This window comes from Bubalus kerabau, chromosome 1 (genome assembly GCF_029407905.1).
Source record: "Bubalus kerabau isolate K-KA32 ecotype Philippines breed swamp buffalo chromosome 1, PCC_UOA_SB_1v2, whole genome shotgun sequence".
Classification (NCBI taxonomy): domain Eukaryota; kingdom Metazoa; phylum Chordata; class Mammalia; order Artiodactyla; family Bovidae; genus Bubalus; species Bubalus kerabau.
In genome coordinates, this window is record NC_073624.1 from 158,295,025 (window position 1) to 158,310,502 (window position 15,478).

The 15,478-nt window shown below is 49.5% G+C and overlaps 1 protein-coding gene across 2 annotated transcripts in view; it reads left to right on the forward strand.

Moving 5' to 3' along the window:
• The first annotated feature begins 2,145 nt into the window (after positions 1-2,145).
• The window catches only part of ANXA11 (annexin A11), a 42,076-nt gene continuing 28,743 nt past the window's right edge, over positions 2,146-15,478 (forward strand). For both annotated transcript variants that reach the window (XM_055537451.1, XM_055537462.1), the window contains exon 1: positions 2,146-2,415. The gene's annotated coding sequence lies outside the window, so the exon portion shown is untranslated. The remainder of the gene's footprint in view (positions 2,416-15,478) is intronic.

Here is a 15,478-nt window from a genome sequence, read left to right on the forward strand (position 1 = left end):
AGCATCAGAGTCTTTTCCAGTGAGTCAACTCCCCATGAGGTGGCCAAAGTACTGGAGTTTCAGCTTTAGCATCATTACTTCCAAAGAAATCCCAGGGCTGATCTCCTTCAGAATGGACTGGTTGGATCTCCTTGCAGTCCAAGGGACTCTCAAGAGTCTTCTCCAACACCACAGTTCAAAAGCATCAATTCTTTGGCACTCAGCCTTCTTCACAGTCCAGCTCTCACATCCATACATGACCACAGGAAAAACCATAGCCTTGACTAGACGAACCTTTGTTGGCAAAGTAATGTCTCTGCTTTTGAATATGCTATCTAGGTTGGTCATAACTTTCCTTCCAAGGAGTAAGCGTCTTTTAATTTCATGGCTGCAGTCACCATCTGCAGTGATTTTGGAGCCCCCCAAAATAAAGTCTGACACTGTTTCCATTGTTTCCCCATCGATTTCCCAAGAAGTGATGGGACCGGATGCCATGATCTTTGTCTTCTGAATGTCGAGCTTTAAGTCAACTTTTTCACTCTCCACTTTCACTTTCATCAAGAGGCTTTTTAGTTTCTCTTCACTTTCTGCCATAAGGGTGGTGTCATCTGCATATCTGAGGTTATTGAGATTTCTCCCGGCAATCTTGATTCCAGCTTGTGCTTCTTCCAGTCCAGCATTTCTCATGATGTACTCTGTGTATAAGTTAAATAAGTAGGGTGACAATATACAGCCTTGACGTACTCCTTTTCCTATTTGGAACTAGTCTGTTGCCCCATGTCCAGTTCTAACTGTTGCTTCCTGATCTGCATATAGGTTTCTCAAGAAGCAGATCAGGTGGTCTGGTATTTCCATCTCTTTCAGAATTTTCCACATTTATTGTGATCCACACAGTCAAAGGCTTTGGCATAGTCAATAAAGGAGAAATAGATGTTTTTCTGGAACTCTCTTGCTTTTTCAATGATCCAGAGGATGCTGGTAATTTGATTTCTGGTTCCTCTGCCTTTTCTAAAACCAGCTTGAACATCTGGAAGTTCACTGTTCTTAGTATTTATCTAATGTCCTTGGTGACTCAGATGGTAAAGTGTCTGCCTGCAATGCAGGAGATCTGGGTTCAATCCCCGGGTCGGGAAGATCCCCTGGAGAATGAAATGGCAACCCACTCCAGTACTCTTGCCTAGAAAATTCCATGGATGGAGGAGGCTGGTGGGCTACAGTCCATGGGGTTGCAAACAGTCAGACATGACTGAGCGACTTCACTCACTCACTCAATGTCCTTTTTCCAGGATCCTATCCAGGATACCACATTACATTTAGTTTTCACATTTTCTCAGGCTTCTCTTGGCTGTACCAATGTGTCTCAGACTTTTCCTTGGTTTTGATGACCTTGACAATTTTGAGGAATACTGGTCAAGTATTTTGTAAAATATCCCTGAACCAGGATTAATCATGTTTTTCTCACGACTAGATTAGGATTATGCATTTTTGAAAAGAAGACCACAATCGGTACATACTATCACTGTTGATCTATCATTCTTGACGTTGACCTTGATCAGCCGGCTGAGATATTAATAGTTGACTGCAGTGGCACCCCACTCCAGTACTCTTGCCTGGAAAATCCCATGGACGGAGGAGCCTGGTAGGCTGCAGTCCATGGGGTCGCTAGGAGTCAGACACGACTGAGCGACTTCACTTTCACTTTTCACTTTCATGCATTGGAGAAGGAAATGGCAACCCACTCCAGTGTTCTTGCCTGGAGAATCCCAGGGACGAGGGAGCCTGGTGGGCTGCCGTCTATGGGGTCGCATAGAGTAGGACACGACTGAAGCGACTTAGCAGCAGCAGCAGCAGTTTCTGCACCATCAAGCTTCTCTCCCCCACCTCCACGTCCATCCTGTTGTGTCACTTTTTAATGTACAGAGTCAATAAGGAAGGTGCACTGAGCTGGAGGGGGCTTGGGGAAATCCTTCCCCGAGTGTGGTGCAGGGCAGGACAGGTCAAGGAAGGCGGTGCGGCGAACCGGTTCTTCGCCGACCTCCTGGCGCCTGCCGTAACTTCTCGCGGAGGAAGGCCTGTGGCTTTCTTCCCAGACCAGCCGAGACATTCCGTAGTGTGCTGGCCCAGAACGAGTCTCACCTGGGGGCGGGGCCGCGTGCATACCACGCCCCGGCCCCGCCCCTCCGTAGCGCACGCGGCCCCGCCCCGGGGCACGATGGGCCTCGGCCCCGGGGTTTTCCGGCCAGTGGGCTCCTCCTCCGGCCCCGCCCTGACGGCTGAGGAGCCTGCGGGTCGCGAGTTCCCTGAGTGCTCCGAGTGTGGAAGTGGGACAAAACTCGAGGCCAGTCGGAGGTGCTGCGCCTGGGACGCCCGGAGAGAGAGCTGCTGCTGCCCGCGTCCCACGTCTCCCCTCGCGACTCCCCACTGCCCCGTGGCCAGGTGAGTGAGGGTTCTCCGGCTTGAGGGGGGCACGGGACGGGGCGGAGGCAGGGCGCCGCGACCCCCGCCGGGAGGCCCCGGACTGCTCCGCGCCACCTTCAGCCCGGCCCTGCGGCTTCCTGGTTACACAGCATGGGGGTAAAGGCGCGGGTGTCGGGCTGTCCCGGACGGGCTTCGTCGGGCTTCCTGCCCAGCTCTGTCAGCGGCTGGGGGCCCTCCTTGTGGGGTGGGCGGTGCACAGGCGGGGCCCCAGTGGCCAGGGCCGCGTGATTGTGCTGCTCCGCCGGGTTCCGGGGCTCAGGGCCTGGGAGCCCGTTAACCTGCGACAAGAAGGCGGCTAGCTGGTGTGGGGATGACGGTGGCCACGACCCCCCTCACCCCGCTGACTTCTGGACAGTGTGTGTATCCTTCCAGAAAAGGCTTCTGTTGAGGAGACCTAGGAGGGCTGGCTGCCTTCAGGAACTTTCCTCCGGAACTGGAAAGACGGAAATTCCTGGGAGCTGCTGCTGTTGGAGTTGATTATAAGGCACTTTATTTGAGAGAATGCGGAATCCACCCCAGGTGCTGTGTTCACCTGTGTATTTACCTTCTCAGCCTGTTCCTTCATCTCAGCCTTGATCTGCAGTTTCGGGAAGGGATTCTTGACTTCTCTTCCCCCTGAAAAAGCTTTAAGAAATAAAGAGTCTGTTGATTTAACGGAGAGTTGTGCAGTTCATCCATTTGAGACTTTGGAGAGCAGAAGCTTAGCTAGACAGTTCCAGCCCGAGCTGGGAGCAGTTTGCCTGGCACACTTCTGTCCCTTCCCCTCTAAATCAGCGACCTTTCTTTGGCGATGGGGTATTTTAGGACAGACCCAGGGTATCTTTGGTAGCCAACCACTCTGCCTTCCCTCTCTGCCTTCCCTTTGCTCCCGCGCTGCTTTGACCTGGACTTGGAGTGACCCTTAAAGGGGTGAGCCTCTGCCCAACCCCCACAGCAGGAACAAAGCCTTAGAGGGCAGTGCCAGGCTGAGTCCAGGCAGGGCGTGTTATCTTGCTCATCCCCCAACTGGCTCTCCTTATGTTCCTTCCTTGTTTGAGTCAGTTGTTGGGGATGCCAGGAGAGTTAGCAGGGCCCCTGCGCACAAGGCACTCTCCTTGCCACAAGGTTCTCCCTGACAGGAGAGACCAGGTGAGGTTGCAGGGCCGTTTGTTGCCCTGGCATGGGATGCACACTACTTTGGGCATCTCTTCCAAATCTCGCCTCTTACCAGTCTCTGTGCCTTTGTTTCCTTATCTTTAACATGGGGGTAATAATAATACCTGGAGCTTCCCTGGTGGCTCAGCTGTAAAAAATCTGCCTGCCAGTGCAGGAGACGCAGGTTCTATCCCTGGGTCAGGAAGATCCCCGGGAGAAGGAAATAGCTACCTACTCCAGTATTCTTGCCTTGGAAATCCTGTGGACGGAGGAGCCTGGCGGGCTACAGTCCATGAGGTCACAAAGAGCCAAACACGACTTAGTGACTAAATGACGACAGCAACAATAATACCTACCTCCCAGGGTTGTTGTGAGCATTAAATAAATTAATATACTTAACAACCATACAGCTCAGTCACTGATCTGAATAGGTGGTGAACATGCTCCTGTGTCCCAGATAGACGTAAAGCTTACAGCAGGGCCCGACACATTAGTATTCATCTGTAAGAGTCAGTAATAATAATATCTATTACTCCGTTCATGCAGCTGAAGGTCAGCCTAGTTGAATTGCTCTCCTCCTGACCTGTTCCTCTGTCTTCGCTCATGCTTTTCTGCCCTCCTTCCCCCAGTTCTGCCTGTTATTCATCGCCCTTCTAGGAGCCATCCAGGTACCTGGAGCAGGAAGGGGCAAGACATGCGGTCAGCCCACACAGCCCTCCTCCACTCCTTTAACATCAGTTCTCAGTATTCGCCGTGCAGTAGTCATTGTACAGCCAACATCTCTCTGCCCTGTCCTCTGTGTCTGGAGGGTGGGTGGTGTTTCTCACTCATCTCTTGGTTTCACAGCATCCAGAAAGGACCTTGCCTGATGTTGGTACTCAGCAGATGTTAGCTAAGTGAAGAGGCAGGCCAAGGATATTTGACCTTGGAAGCTGAATTGGGATAGGCAAAAAAAAGAAAAAGTGGGAAGAGTGAGATGGAAGTGAGTTCCGACTGAGAGGTGGGCATAGGAACTGGCAGAGAGGTCAAGAGGAAGTCCCCGTGGACTCCTTTATGTTATCAGGTCCAGGGTTGTTGTCAGGGCTTGTCCTGGATCGCGGCACCTAGAAGGCTACGATTGATTAGTGATGCCTTGGCCATGTGATTTGGGGAGGATGGGTAGCTTGGGATGGTAGGAATGAGAGTTGAGCCAGAATAGGTGAGTGTGGGATTTTCCTGGGTATTCACTGCAAAAAAAAAAAAAAAAAAAAAAAAAAAGCTGGTGTGAGCAGGAGGTGAATGTAGAAACCAAATCTGTGCTGAGTGCTGGATCTTCAGAGAACCAAGGGCCTTTCTGGATCTCACTCTCTCTCCTGCTCTTTCCTCCCTCTTTTCAGCTGCTGTCTTTTCCCCCTTGAGCAGTTCCTAGCACCTGTCCCGTGGTGGGCACTGGAGGAAGATTCTGTGTGTAGGTGTATTTCACAATTGCAGCCAAGTGAATGGATTCAGGTTTCTCTGGATTTTTCTCAACAGCACCTTGTGAGCCCATGGCCTATAGAACACGAAGAAATCTGAGGGATACCTAGATAGGGAAGGTCTTAGGAGAAGTGAAGAAACTGAAAGGTCTTTGTTGGGAATTCGCATTTTTAAAAGCAGTTGTTGAAATTCAACAGAGCTTTCTAATAATGCTGAAACCATACCGCAGGAGGCCTGCTGACCCTGACCCCGGGACCCCATGAAATAAAGTTCGGATGTCATGTGGTGGTTTGGGAGGATCTTGACAGTGTGGTGTGAATAGTGACTCAAACCACAGCTGACTTTGCTCCTGATGTGAGAAAGTATCAGGTGGGGGCAATGGAGGGGTGAGGAGGCAGAGGTCCCATCTGTGCTGGGTATCCTGGGACAAGCCACATAGCCACACAGGGTCCCTGTGTTCTGGGTAGTAAAATGGTTGTTTGCAGAATCTGGTGAGAAGATGTTTGCAAAAGGGGCTTGAGATCAGTTAGGGGGTGGCGATGGCAGTGTTGATATCTTGGGTTGCTGCAAGGAATCTTGAAGCTGGGGTTGGAGTGTGTGGGTGGTAGGTAGCTGACTCCTGGTTCTGTGATCTCTGAGTTCCAGTCTTCCAGGGGCTTGTGGTCCTGAAGGTGCCACTGCCTTAGCAGGCAAAAGGGGGCGGAATGACTCCTGAAATGAGGAGGGAAGTCAGGTGCCTGGAGCCTCTTGCACCTGCAGCATGGGCAGAGGCTGGCTTGGAGGACACTGAGTGAGGGGCGAAGAGAGACTCGGAGCTGGTGACGGGGGTGGCGGTTAGGCCTGGGGATGGCATCCTTGGGGCAAAGGGTGTGTCTGTGAGGGGGCTGGTGACAGCCGACTGAGCTTGCTGTGTTCACCTAAAAGGTCATGGCTATTTTAGGAAGCTTGTGACAAGGATGTTGCTGTTGAACTCATAGTTAGTGAGTACCCACTGTTTGCCTAGCCCTGTACTGTGAGCACAAAAGCAGAGGCCACCCCCACCCACCCTAGGTTGTCCCTGGCTGTTTTGTAGTACAGATGTAAATTAATTTATTCAACCTTTCCCTTATTGCTGGGTATGGAGGCTATTGACTGTTTTTATAGTTTGAAACAGTGTTGGAGTAAATAGTCTGTGCGTGCTCAGTCGCTTCGGTTGTGTCCCACTCTTTGCAGCCCTATGGACTGTAGCCCGCTAGGCTCCTCTGTCTGTGCAATTCTTCAGACAAGAATACTGGAGTGGATTGCCATGCCCTCCTCCAGGGGATCTTCCTGACCCAGAGATCAAACCTGGGTCTCCTGCATTGCAGGCGAATTCTTTACCACTGAGCCACTGGTAGGAATCTTTATAAGGAAGAGTTAACACTTTATAATATTAAGTCTTCCAAATCAAGGACAGATTACAGGCCTTGTGATATAGAATGTCTTCATTAGATACTAAGAATAGGATTCTAATTGGATATGCTGGAGGTATATATCTCATAAAATATGTTATATAATTTGGAAATTATTTGTAAATATTTTTTAAAAAATTCTACTTTTTTGGTCATTAATTTCAACCTTTACTGTTACTCATGTCTTCTTACTTTTTGCTTATTTCATTGCTCTAGTTTTTATGTCTAAATTGGTTCATTTATTTTTAGTTTTTTAATTTAAAAATTATGTAGAGCTCAGCATTTTCTTCTGAGTACCAGTCTAGCCAGTGGGCCTTTATATGAAATGCTCATCTTTCCATTGCTTCCTAGTACTCTGTAGATCAGTTCTGATCCAAGGACTTTTTAGAAGGCAGGATCTTTAATTTCTGAGGAAGTTTTGCGGCAGTCTGATCATATTTTAATGTTGGCTGCTAGTTCTCTTGGCTTCCTCGGTGGCTCAGCTGCCAATGCAGGGAGATGCGAGAGATGCATGTTTAATCCCTGGATCGGGAAGATTCCCTGTATGAAATGGCAGCCTGCTGTAGTATTCTTCCCTGGAAAATTCCATGGACAGAGTAGCCTGGTGGGCCGCAGTCCATGGGTCGCAGAGTTGATGCAACTGAGCATACAGATATAGTTCTATTGCGTGAAGGTGCTTGGCAGAATCTCTTGTGGGACTGTATTAAGATTTTCTTTGTGGCCAGCTACATGATCAACCTGAAGAGCTTTCCTGACACACATTCTCTGTGGCACACAGACATCAGATATTTCTGTGATCTTGAGGGTGCCCTCTGCATCCTTGCTTATTGAATCTTTTTTTTTTTTAAGTCAAACTCGACTTATATTTGCTCTGGATTTGTGAATTTGGCGTGTGTGTCTGGTGTATACAGCTTGATCAAGCTCATCTTTGTGGACTGTACCTTGTGTCATTCGTTCCTTATTCTGTACCTTTGGCCTTAAATTCCATATTATCTATTTTAGGAGCATATATTGTCAGTAATCTGGGAGAATTCCTTCTTTGTAGTCCTGAAATTAATAATTAAATGCATTTTATAGGACAGTAAATAAAAGGCTCAGAAATTTGGAAGCAAGCCTTAGTCAGGCAGGGGGTACGCCACATCCTCTAGTTCCCACTCAGGCTTATGCAGAGTAGGTAGTGATCAGGCTCTGCCTGCTTCTTAGACTCATGACGACTGTGAGCTCCCCCTTCTTGTCTGTCCCAGTGGCCCCCACGATAGCCAGGTTTTAGGAGGGGTGGATAAAAGGAGGTCAGTTCGCAAAACCCAGGAGAGGACCTCTGACTTTGTGGTTGGTTCCTCCCCATCCCATAGGTCCAAGTAGATGGCTCTTGCTCACAGTTATATTTCCTTCCTCATCGACAGCAGCAAAACAGACTGTCTGTTCCCCAAGGGATATGACAAAACAGTACACAAAAATGTCCCAAGACCAAATGTCAGCTATAAAGGCTTGGGCCCCAAGTTTTACAATCTTTTCTGTGCCTGTGTTTTAAGTCATGTAAACTATTTCATGGAACTAGAATGGCCTAAGCCTTGTTGTACCATGAAATCCTAGTGAGTAGTTTTCCAAGTCCTGTGTTTCCAGATAAAGGCAAATGGCTGAGAAGTGGCTGGAAAAAACCCTCAGTCTGCAGAGGCAGGGTTATTGGAAAGTTCTCAACATGGTTTTAATATTAATATTTCCACTTCTGGTTTTTCTCCATGCTGACCTAATATGTCTTTGCCTTAATTTTCAACTTTTCTTTTCCTTTTTTTAAAAAAAGTGTTTCTCTTGTAATCAGCACGTGACTGGGGTTGAGGGGAGATGGCAGGAGGCAGTGATAATAACAACAAAACCGAACTTGGTCATTTCTGTCTTTGGTAGAGAATTCAGACTGTTTGCACGCCAGGTAGTCTTGATTGTATTTCTTGCGTTTTGTTGTCTGTTTATTATTTATTACACTTGGATGTTGTTTCTTTCCTACTTTCTGCTGTCTTGGTTGAGTTTCTCATTGTTCCTCTTCCTCACCCACCTGCATTCAGGTTTGGCCATGATTTAAGAGGAGTTTCTCTCTCCCTCTATCTCCAGAAATTGGAGTCCAGAGTTAATAAGTGCCTGTTCCGTGAGGTGGTCCAGGCACCAGACTCCTTAGGCACAGTTGCTCCTGGCGTTCTTCAGGGCTTTGGTTCTCAAACTTGAGCACATTTGTGAATAATCTGAAAGGTTTGTTAAAACACAGATTCCTGGGCCCCATCCCTAAAGGCTCTGATTTAGGGGGTCTGTGGTGAGGCCCGAGAAATTTCCTTTCTAACGGCACTCAGGTTGTGCTGATGTGGCCAGTCTGGGGACCATAGTGCTGCTCTGGCTTCCCTTACCTGCGTGGCCCAGGACAGCTGACTTCCTGACAGAGTCCTGCCTTGCTGCCAGGGAAGCTCAGAAGCATAGTCCTAATTTGGGGCTGCCATGTGCCAGGCTGCTGGTAAGTGTTCTGTTATGGAAGCGAGATGGGCAGATGGTTGAGGGGGGACAACCAGAAGTTTCTGGAACACCACTCACTGCTGTCCTCAGTCTGAAACCACTACTGTGCTTCTCGGTTTTGCCATTTTCTAAGCCAGCCTTCCTCAGGTTGGGAAATAAGAATAGGGTCTTATGACAGTGGCAGGCTGGCAGGCAGCGCAGAGCAGGGCAGCGGCTGAGCCAGTGGGCTGGTGACTAAGCAGGCTCCTGCTTTGCTGATGCTCTGAGGGTCATCACTGCTTCCAGGCCATTCCCAGTGGTTGGATTTGGCAGCCATGCATTCTGCATGTGGAGCCACCTTAGAGGCCCTAGGGATGTGGGGGCAGGTGTCCCTCCAAGACCCAACTTTGGGATAGAGAGTATCTTACTGTGCTTTCTTCTCCTGACTGACCTGCTTCAACTCCAGGTGTGACACATTAGTAACTTATTTCTGGGAAAGCGTGGGGACAGAGGCCATTTGAACCGTGAGTTGAGTTGGACTGATGGTCAGTGCAGCTCCTGATACCCCAGAAAGATCAAAACAAGTGGCTGCCAATCCCTGCTCTCTGCTCTTGTTAACTCGTAGGCAAGAACCTGGGGAGAAGCCATGTCACAGAGGCTTCCCTGGGCAGAGGACACTTTCTCTCTGACTTGATGACATGGGACTTTATTTGTAGGCAGCAGGGTCACCTTCTCATTCTGTCTTTCCCAGGATAGGCTTCACATTTCCAAGTCCATTCTCCAACCCAGGAAGGTGGAGAAGAACCCAGCAGCGTGAGTGGAAGGGAGCCAGCCTGGGCCTGGATGCATTGGCCTGGAGGTCAAGAAACATGAGTTGAGTCTTTGCCCCGCCCCAGCCAATGGTGAGAGCCCAGGCAGGCTTTGCTGTCCAGGCCTCAGCTCCCACCTAAGTAAAATAAGCCAGTGGAGTCAAAGGGTCTCCTGAAGGCCCCTTCCAGCTCTGATGTTGTAGGATTCCTGTGTAATCCCAAAGCTAGCACAATGGAAACTGACTTTATTCCCCAGCGGTGTCTTTCTGAGCCTGCTTGCTCACGTTCAGCCCCTTGGTCAGGCCTGGACACTGGCCCGTGGCCACTCTCCTAGCTTGCTGTACCCGGAGCTCCTCCGGGTGGGGCCACTACAGGTGCCAGCCTTTGCGGGGGGCGGGGGGGGGCAGAGTTGGAGGCACTGCTTGTCTAATGATTGACGTGTGCTCCAGCTACTCTTGATTCATGGGTGTGTGTGGGGGTGTGTTGAATGTCTAACAGCACCTTCTGTGGGCTTTCTATTCAGTGCTTGGGAAAGGATGGTCTGGGTTGGTAGGGTGCTGCCTTGGGGCTCCCTCGATCGCTTCTGGGGCTTGATGACCTCAGACCCACACCTCGGAGGTGAGGCAGTGCCCCGGCAGAGTCAGGAATGTTCGACGCCTCTTACGTCACTCAAGGTCCAGCCTTGTTGTAGGAGGGAGAGAAAGAATGGTTTAGATGAGTTCTCTCTGCCCCCAGAATTCTGGAGCCTCCATACCAAAGATGTCACTGGGACAGGTGCCGCCAGGGTGTGGAAGAGGTATAATCAGGACCCAGTGATGTCCTGTCAGGAACCTCACAGTGCCCTGCCCGTGCTAACTGGTGCAGGGGAGAGAAGAGGCCTGTCCTACAGCCGCGGCACTGACTCTCGCTGGGAGGCCTAGAAAAAATAATTCTGGCCCTGGCACACGTCAGGTGTGTGATCCTTGCTTGTCAAGAACCATCTCTGAGCCGTAGTCCTTTTGAGGTGATAATACCTATCTTGTAGGATCGTTGGTTAATGAGGGTTGGTTAATGAAGGTTAATGAGGTGATAACATGATGAAGTAATATGTGTTCCTCAAGTAGGAAATGGCAGCCCACTCCAGTATTCTTGCCTGGAGAATCCCATGGACAGAGGAGCCTGGTGGGCTACAATCCATAGGGTCGCATAGAATCAGATATGACTGAAGCAACTTAGGTACTGGAAAGAGGGGAGTATTATTAGAACACTAGAGGACATAGAAAACATTTTAGGCCAAGTGCTGGTAAATTCCAGAAAGAGAGGTGATCGTTGTGGGTGGAGAGATCAGGGTGGGTTTCCTGAAAGAAGCGGGCCTCCATCTGGCTTAAAGGAAAAGCCAGAATTGACTTAGGTTTAAGGAGGGCAGACAGAGGAGCAAAGGACACAGGAGGACAGGCTAGGTAGAGAGATGACTGAGCAGAAGTTCTGAAGATGGAAAATGTTGAGGTATTGGCTTGACTGAGCTATGGACATGCATTTCCTGCTTTCTTGCCATCACATGGAGACCTCCAGGGACCTTCCATTTTCTTGCCGTGGTACAGCCCAGGGCTGCTTGGCAGGTCTTAGGGTTCCACCTGCACATCAGTCAGGCCCACCTGAGATCTAAAAGAGCATCTCCTCCTCCAGTGTGATCTGTAGGCTCTGGTGGGGATTTCTTTTCATTTTCCAGCTGAACAAGGCTGGCTGGGGACTTGGTCACCATTAGAAGAGCCGCCCTTGAGAAGTGCTATTTGAAGGAGAGGTTTCTGGGGCTTCTAGGCAGGGTGGGGTGCTCTGCTATTTGGAGCTGAAATAGATACTCTCTCAGGTCTTCGAGAGTTGAAGGGACCAGGCCTTTCCAAAGGCATTTGAACAGGCCTCAGGTCTGTAGAAGCCCTGGGGACTCCCTGCTGCCTTTTGATGTTCCGTCTTGTCCTCCACCCCTCTTCCCCAGTTTGTTGTGAGATGATCTGTGACTTACTTGCATGTGAAGGTGAGGTGGTTGATCGCATCTTACCTAGCAGGGCCCTGGGTGAACATCTGTGCCTTTCATTATGAATACGGGTGCCTGCAGGGACAGCCCTAGTGGGGACAGTGGGCAGCCGAGGCAGGCATCCCTGGATGAAGGAGCAGCTGCCGCAGCCCTAGCTGTGTGCCGCCACGTGGGCTTCTGGTGTCCAGGCCTCCTCTTTTTCCATTTAAAACAAAATTTAAGTTGGAGAGACTCTTTTGCAGCCCTGCCCCTTTCCTCCCCACAACAAAATTAATGTTTGTGAACTACAGAACCTCCAAAGAGCCCCAGGTCTTGGGCAACACAAGTTGACTACCATGCATCCCTCGTGGGCTCACTCATTTCACAGATGAGGGAGAGGTGCCCAGGGGAGCCTTGGGTTCGCCAGGGCCCATCAGAGAGAAGTGGGTTTCCTAAACACATACCCTCTCCGCTTCCAAAGAGCCCTTTCCTGATTCTCAACCTTAATCTCCATTCTGCCTGGGAGTGGCTCTTAAACACTTGGTGAGTGTTTTCCTGTGACTACCAGATACAGGAGAAGGCAATGGCACCCCACTCCAGTACTCTCGCCTGGAAAATCCCACGGACGGAGGAGCCTTGTAGGCTGCAGTCCGTGGGGTCGCTAGGAGTTGGACACGACTGAGTGACTTCACTTTCGCTTTTCACTTTCACTCATTGGAAAAGGAAATGGCAACCCACTCCAGTGTTCTTGCCTGGAGAATCCCAGGGGCGGGGGAGCCTGGTGGGCTGCCGTCTCTGGGGTCACTGAGTCGGACGGCTGAAGCGACTTAGCAGCAGCAGCAGCTCCAGCTAGAGGGAAAGCCTAGTGTAGGCCAGAACTCTGTTTTTTTTAACACCTGTTCTCAGGGGAGTCTAGCCCCAGCGTTGGGTGCCTCTGAGCCCAGAGGTAAAATCATTGTGAAACTAATGAAACCTAGGGCTTCCCTGGTGGCTCAGACGGTAAAGAATCTGCCTGCAGTGCAGGAGACCTGGACTCCATTCCTGGGTAGGGAAGATCCCCTGGAGAAGGGAATGGCTACCCACTCCAGTATCCTTGCCTGGAGAATTCCGTGGACAGAGGAGCCATCTGGGCATACAGTCCTTAGCTGAAGTCTCCCAACCCCCACACCCTAGTCATTTGCATGTGGTCTCTCCAAGGCTGTGGGAGAGGCCCTCGCAGTGAATTTACTAAGTCATATAGTTTTGTAGAATTTGCCAAAAAAAAGCATCCTGTTTCTGGCATCTTAAAAAGGGCCCCTAAAATTATATAGGCTTCAGGTTCCATAAGACCTTGCCTCCCCAACTAGAGATGCTGTGAAAAGTCAGCGACTGGTTGCGGTCCTGCCTTTTGGACAGTGGGCCCTGGCTTGGAGGCAGGAGTGGAAGGGTCCTGAACCAGCCCTGGGAGGGTCTTGCTGTGTCACCTCGCCCTGTCACTTCCCCTCTCTGGTTGTCAGTTTCTGCATTTGTGAAATAGGAGCCAAGGTGGGGTGGGCAGGAATGAACTGAATCATCTCTAGGCTGAATGACCTCTGGTATTCCAGTTGCTTGGTCCTGGCTGGTTGGGTGTGTTCACCTACCCCACCCACCCAAGCATCATACTACCCACATTTTCCCTCCCAGGAGCATTTGCATTGCTGGCTGGGTGTGTCGGGCTGGCCATACAGAACCTAGTCACAAGCCCCAGGTCTCACCATGGTGACTCTGTTGACTGATAATACAAGCAAGCAAAGCTTTATTGAGTGAGCTCTTATTCCCAGACATGTAGGAGACACATGTACCTGGGCTTTCCCTTCTTGGTGGAATGGTTTTTCCTGTGGTCTTGGGGTTTATTGCATCTTACGCTGAGTGAGTTCAAACTGTGCACTGATCTCTTATACAGAGGGAGCCTTTTCAAAGAGCATACCATGGAAGGATCTGGAGGGAAGGAGAGAAGTAGTGGTCTCTGTATGAACTTGCTTTCTATTGCTGCTGTAGCAAAATATCCATATTTAGGGGCTTAATATCACAGTGCCTTTTTTTTTTTTAAAAAACCGTTTTTAGGTGTCTGTCTGGTTGTATTAAGTTGTTGTTGTTCAGTCACTAAGTCATGTCTGACTCTTTGTGACTCTTTCATAGACCCCATAGACTGCAGCACACCAGGCTTCTCTATCCTCCACTATCTCCCAGATCTTGCTCATATTCATGTTCATTGAGTTGGTGATGCCATCCAACTATCTCATCCTCTGTCTTGACCTTTTCCTTCTGCCTTCAGTCTTTCCCAGCATCAGAGTCTTTTCCAATGAGTCGGCTCTTTGCATTAGGTGGCCGGAGTATTGGAGCTTTAGCCATAGTCCTTCCAATGAATATTCAGGGTTGATTTCCTTTAGGGTTGACTGGTTTAATGTTGCAGTGCAAGGGACTCTCAAGAGTCTTCTCCAGCACCACAGTTGGAAAGCATTATTACACAACCATCACCACCATCCGTCTCCAAAACTTTTCATCTTCCCAAACAAACTCTCTCCCCATTAAACATTAACCCCCAATCCCCTCAGCTCCTGGCATCACTATTTCTCTTTGTCTCTGAATCATACTGCTCTGCTTACCTCACTTCAGTTGAGCGTGAGGACTCAGTCTCTTCAGTTGTGTCCAGCTCTGTGACCCGGTGGTCTGTAGCCCTCCCGTCTCCTCTGCCCGTGGGATTTCCCAGGCAAGAATACTGGAGGGGTTGCCATTTCCTTCTCCGGGAGGTCTTCCCAACCCAGGGATTGAACCTGTGTCTCTTGCATCTCCTGCATCGGCAGGTGGAGTCTTTACCGCTGGTGCCACCTGGGAAGCCCCTCACATAAGTAGAATCATAGAATATCTTTTGTGACTGGTTTATTTCATTCAGCATAGTAACCTCAAGATTCACCCATATTCTAGCATGTGTCAGAATTCCCTTCCTTTTTAAGGCGAAATACTGTTTTGTTATGTATACACCACATTTCGTTTATCCATTCATCTGTTGATGGACATTTGGGTTATTTCCACGTGTTGACTGTTGTGAATAACAACTGCTGTGAACATGGGAACACTGGTGGACAAATATGTTTGAGTCCTGCTTTCACTTCTTTGGGGTGCATTTATGGAATGGAATGGCTAGGTCATGTGTTTAATTTTTGAGGTGCTGCCCTCCCGTTTGCCTCTGCGACGGCCCCATTCTGTTGTACGGTTTTGTCTCACGGGTCTCCTGGTGTTTATTGGCAGGATTATGTCTCTTTTGGAAGCTCTGGAGGAGGATCGATCTACTTCCTTGTCTTTTCCAGCTTCTAGAGACCATCTGCATCCTTTGACTTCTGTCACCCTTCCTGGGAGGATGGAATCCCTCTCAAGCTTCTTATCACTTTCTTTTCATCTTTGTTTCTCCTTATTCTTTCTTTTCATCCTTACCATAGCTAGGAAAGGACTCATAGGCCCGCCTGGATAATCTATGGTATGTTCCCCATCTCAGGGTTTGTAGCCTTGATCACATCTGCAAACTCCTTTGTCGTTTAGGGCAACATAGTCACAGATTCTGGGGGGTCAGGATGCTGACTCTTTGTTGGGGATATTTTTGACAGACCTACATAAGTCTGGATGTCTGTTCAGGATCTTTGATGACCCTTTCGGGGGGAAAGGGTCTCCAGACTTAAGAGCCTGTGCTCTTTGGCCACTTGGAAGGTACAACC